This window comes from Glycine soja, chromosome 20 (genome assembly GCF_004193775.1).
Source record: "Glycine soja cultivar W05 chromosome 20, ASM419377v2, whole genome shotgun sequence".
NCBI classification, from domain to species: Eukaryota; Viridiplantae; Streptophyta; class Magnoliopsida; order Fabales; family Fabaceae; genus Glycine; species Glycine soja.
Window position 1 is genome coordinate 48,906,163 of NC_041021.1, and position 6,000 is coordinate 48,912,162.

General features: G+C 28.6%; 1 long non-coding RNA gene across 1 annotated transcript; it reads left to right on the forward strand.

Annotated features, from left to right (window-relative positions):
• The first annotated feature begins 4,764 nt into the window (after positions 1–4,764).
• On the forward strand, positions 4,765–5,712 carry LOC114402018. The gene is made up of 3 exons (XR_003664386.1): positions 4,765–5,077; positions 5,180–5,303; positions 5,421–5,712. It is a non-coding gene; the product is annotated as an uncharacterized LOC114402018 (long non-coding RNA).
• The last annotated feature ends 288 nt before the right edge of the window (positions 5,713–6,000 follow it).

Consider the following 6,000-nt stretch of genomic DNA (forward strand, 5'->3'; position numbering starts at 1 on the left):
CATCATAGAATTCAAAAAACATGAAAATATATGCAGGAACCATAAAATCCAATTCTGTTAAAATTGATATGAATTTTATTACAGGTTCAAAAATAAATCAGATATATAACAATCTTCAGATAATTGTTTCCAGTCACTTAAATCAAAATAAAAAAGATATTGTCCCTAAATATAGGTAATTGCCAACATTTAAAATATTGGTAACGGCTGACATATGATTATATAAATTAAATACATACAATATATATTTAAATGATGCATTAATAATAAACAAATTCATATATTCAGAAAGAAAACAAATTCATACAATGACTATTCATATTTTCTTGCACAATCGCTTTACAAAAAATTTAATGGCTGACTCACTACCCAAATTTAGTTTGTCCTTATCACAAATACTGTGGTATTTAATTTAACTTCTTTTGTAGCTTTACTCCTGTGAATTCAAAATTGTCTCATTTGTATCCCATTTCTATCCCACCTATCACGTCACTATAATTGACACATTTATTTTACATCAATTTGACTTAAAGTAGTAAGATAAATAAATTATTATTACAATTAAGTTTTAAAGTGTTTATTTATAAATAAAAATGGAAAAATATAAGGATAGATGATATAATCAAAGTCGATGATGTTTATTTGCAAAAAGAGAAAAAATTAAAGCTCAATTAAGATAAAACTAATTTAAGTTTTCTTGTGCACCATTGAGTTACATTTTTAAACAATTCTTGGATTAGAGTATTAAGATATGTTTAATACATACTACCATACAAGATAAAGAGAATAGTTCATAACATAATAAATACTTGAGTTACAATATAGTTTATTTTATAGTGTAATTTTGTGTATTTCAAAAGGTTACGATTTATTATTTTTTAGCTTGGAGTATTTTTCCAGTGTAATGACTTGTTTGTTATACTTTTTTTACTGTTTTAAGTAATCATAATTCTTATTTTAAATTTATTTTAATACCTCATTTAAACATAATAATTACTCATTATTTTAATTAATTATCTTTATCACACACTATTATTATATGGCCATTTTCTAATTATAAATGAGATGTTCTCCCTATTGTTTTTTATATCTTAGAAAAAGCACAATCCTCATTATTCTCTTGGTTTCTTAATTCTTATCTTATTTGTTAGTTTTGATATCTCGATTATTGTTGAGGCATTTATAGAATAATTCCTTAAGTCAGAAGCTTTTGGAGAGTTGGGAGTGGTGACTTAAATGAGAGATTTTATATTCATGTGTTGAGTTAAAAGCTTTTGGGAGAACTAATTTTTTGTTGTAATAACAATTAATAACTCTTGTCCCTAGTATGTGACTATCTCTTTTACCACATGATTTTTTTTTTCTTTAGCTTTGTGAGCATGCTCTTTTTCTTTTGATACCTGAATTGATTTTGTGGAGATTGTCTTTTTGCTATATGTATTTGGAGGTTTAATATGGATTATATTAGATATTGGAGATAGTAGAATTGACAAGATTGAACGGTGTTAATGTGAAATGGCTATTTATGTGATCTTTAATGCTAGAAATTGTGCTTGAAAATAATAATATTTTATATTCTTGTTACACAAATATAATTATTTATAATATAAAGTTGTTTATTATCATAAATAACAAGCATCTTATTGAGCTTTGGCTTTCATAATGGTGGGCAAAGGTCAAAAGGTAAAAGACATAGGATATTCCAAGAGGTAACAACATAGGAAATCATATTGGTATTAACATGATATATATATATATATATATATATATATATATATATATATATATATATATATATATATATATGTTAATTGTGACTTTATCAATGTTATGCGACGAACAAGAAAAACAGTGGTGATGTAATAATTTATTTATTTTTAGTAGACTAGTGTTCATTGACATTAAAATTATGATATTAGAAAATGATTGTATCTTACTTTTTTAGTAGGAATATATATATATATATATATATATATATATATATATATATATATATATATATATATATATATATTTGTTTTGTTTTCCTTGAAATCTTGAATTATTTCTTTATAATGATATTAATGCATGCCATATTTTAATATGTTACTTCATTTGTTTTAATGTGCATTAAATTCATATTATGTATGATGTTAGTGTTAGGAATGAAATTTATTTGATATTCATAATTTATTATTTGGTAAATTTAAGAACACTATATAAGCTATCGGATATGATGATGAAGTTGTTAGAATTTATTACATGATTTAATTTTTAGGACTGGGGGTATGCCTTTTTTCTTTCGGTCTTTAGAATTAGGTGTGGGGTTACTATATTTTCAAATCTAACGATTAGAATTTTAAAATTATAACATGATATTATATTTTGAAATCTGGATGAATATCATCATTTAAAAAAAAAATATATGAAGTCAAATTTGTTTACTTCTAAAAATCTAAACCTAATTGTGTTTTGAAATACACATGAATTTATCTATAACTATGAATGTTTTATTATCACAATTTAATTAGGGTTTAGGATTAATATATTTTGAAATCTAATCACTATTATCACAATTCAAATTTAATTTAAATAATTTTATATTATTATTTAATCATAAATCATCATTTGTATTATTTATAACATAATTTTGTCAAAGTTATAGATTATAGATAAAGATAAAAATATAAAGATTATTTTTTGAAACAAAGAAATAAACATCATAATCTTATCTAACTCTATTTTATCTATATTTTTTAAAATCTATCGTAAATAATAAAATAATCTTATTTTACCAGTATCTTTTAATTTAGAAGATTCTTTTTAATAATCAAATGATAATAGCACTAAGTCGGCACACTGAGAATATATAATAGCTTCTCACGACTCAAACAACAGCAAAGCAGTGTCCTTTCTCGGAGACGGAGACTCGCCGCGGAAGACCAACTCACACACCGCTTTATCAGCTGCGAACGGTGGAAGAATTGATTTGAATTGCAACGAACACTCACACAACAACCCTAACCTTCTCTAATTAACTTAATCACTTTCGTTGCTTTTTTTTTAATTTTTTTTATTGCGCTTTGCTATTTTAAGTCTATAGTATTTTGTTCAATATATTTTGCTCTCTCTCTCTCTATATATATATATATATATATATATATATGTATAAATACTCTTTCACTGTTGAGCTTATAGATAGCTAGTGTTTCCGCTTCAAATGGTGATTGACGGTAGTTTCAGCCTTCATTCTTCGCTTCGGAGGTTCCTCAATCGGTGCCCGAAGCTCCAGTGTTTTCCGCAGTTTCAGTCTCTAGAACTGAGGGTACTGCTTCTTCAATTTTCAATACTTTGCTTGCTTTTCGTGCAAATTATTGGTTATCGATGAATGATGACTATGCAAACATTTTGTTTTTTTTGCATGTGAAGAGTTCAAATCAACTCAATTGCATTTTAAACACACTTGAATTTTAAAATGCCGTCGTCCCACTCCTTGATGATGATTTTGTAGTTTTCAATAAATTTTAACCAATCACTCTCCTTTTTGTATTGTTTGTTATTTTATTGTTTTTGTTCATGTACAGGGAGACTTGGTGACAGAAGAGGAAGCAGTTAATGTGTTAGAAGGGGTGTTTCGATCTGCACCCCACTTATACAATTCCGTTGATGGGGTGTTTCCTATTAATTGCTGGACGCATTGCAGATAAAGCTGTTGCTTTGCTTCGTCTTGTGCCAAATTTGAGGTCTATTCCTGAGGATACTGCTGCTGAAGATATAATGCAAAATTTATAACAAATTTGTTTAAATTTCTTTTGTGAGGCGAGGGTCAGTCTGTGTTTAAAATTTAATTGTGTAATTTGTTAAAGTGGAATGCTCATATTTGTATTTTTAATGATATGTTGGAAATGTTGAGTGGATTATACTTACAGGTTGGTAAAAGTAATTCGTTATATTCAAAGCTTTCAAGAATTGGAAACTACGCTTGGGTTGAATTGGGCACTGCTATGGATGTGCCACATAGTGATGATTTATTTGGCATTGACCCATTTTATATCAATAAAGGTATTAATGCGATGCTGCATTCTTTTATTTGACTTATCGTTTATAAATATTATTTATACGTTTGATATACCATCATCTAGCAATTGGATTTTCCCCCCCAAAATAATTGTAATGGACGGAGAGATGTTATGAGCTAATGAATACACATTTTACACTCTAGAACTGTCTCTATCTGGAATTACAAATATGTTGATTTTTATTTTTGAGTTGTATATTGTATTAAATATATATGCAACCGGATTCAGAAATATAATGTTGAATTTATATGTGCTGGCACTTGAGTCAGACACAGGTGTTTGTTGATGGATTACCAATTAAACAAGCCACCTTTTCCATCTATATATATATATTATGGTTTCCTAGAAATTCAAAGTAGACGCTTATTTTATTTCTTTTGTTAAAAAAGCTGTTATATCATGTCTATATATTACATGAAAACAGTGTTCAAATATGTTGGTGTTTCTACTAAAATATTATGATTATTATATCTTAAACTACTATAAGTTGTTTTATTATTTTATTACAATTAGATTGATTTTTTTATTATTTTATTTCAGACCATAGTCGAGTCTTTTCAGGTTACTGACGTACCGGGTGCGTGAAAGTTTTTTTTTAGTCTGCTTCGTTGTTTGTGCATCTGCCTCTTGATTCACTGCTTGAAGTCATTTTCTTTCTTTGAATATTTTGTGGATCTCATTACAACATGATTTTGCAGTTAGGTCAGCCAAGTTTATTGCACGCAAACAGTGGAATGTTGCAGGGGCTGATGATCGGTTTATTCATGTATATAATTACATCACAAAGGATAGAGTTAAAAGAGTTTGAGGCACAAAAATTTAACATTAGTTGTGTGGCAGTTCATCCTACCCTTCCTTACGTGTTGTCATCAGCTGATGACATAAAGCTTTGGAATTGGGAAAACGACTGGATCTGTACCCAGACATTACTGTGACATTCTGATTCTGTCATGCAAGTGACATTTAATCCTACAGACCTAAAGACCTTTGCCAGTGCATCTCTTGATTGCACCATAAAGGTATACATGTTCTTCTTGCTATTTTTTTTCCTGCATTTTTCTTCGACACACCTTTGATAAAAATTAAAAGTAATGCATTAATGCTGTTACCTTGACATGCAGATTTGGAATCTTGACTCTCCTCATCCCAGTTTTGCATTGAATGGCCATCAAGGAAGAGTGAATTGTGTCGATTACTTTACAGATGGTGACAGACCTTATTGGTTCTGATGATCTCACTGCCAAGGTTTGTTTTCTTGTTTTCTATTTTTCCCCCCTCTTCTTCATCTTCCCTTTGAATTGGTATTTTGGTTGCCTATATGGATGGATAGGAATTATTATGCCAATAAAACCTTTGAAACAGGTATGGGATTATCAAACCAAAAGTTGTGTCCATACTCTAGAAGGTCACGCGCACAATGCATCTGCTGTCTGCTTTCATCCTGAACTGCCTATAATCATTACTGGCCATAAGGATGGCACAGAGCGCATTTGGCATTCAACAACTTACGGGTAATTTTAAGTTGTTCACAGATTACTGGGCTTAGAGCTTTACTTTTTTTTATTTAATTTGGTAAATAGTTCTTGCCTTTTGGCCTCAATGTCATCACTCCATTATAGGAACTTGAATAATTTGATTTTGGTTGACTTTTTTTTTTTATCTGAGATTGATGCCTTGTGCTGTGCCAGTATGTATTACTTTTCAAAAATTAAGATATTGTTTTTCACTTGTTGCTTCTTCATCCATTTTTTTATGACTTGTATGCCTAAATTTGATGTTCACTTTAGAATTGAGATATTACTGAAATTTTGACAGGAAGACTGGATAATGATGTTTAATTCTTATTTGAGAGGATACATGATAAGGTTGTTTAAACTAACAAAAACAAGAAGTTGAGTTTTTGGTTCTTTCTTCATCTTTTTAATTTGTATTGTACTATAAC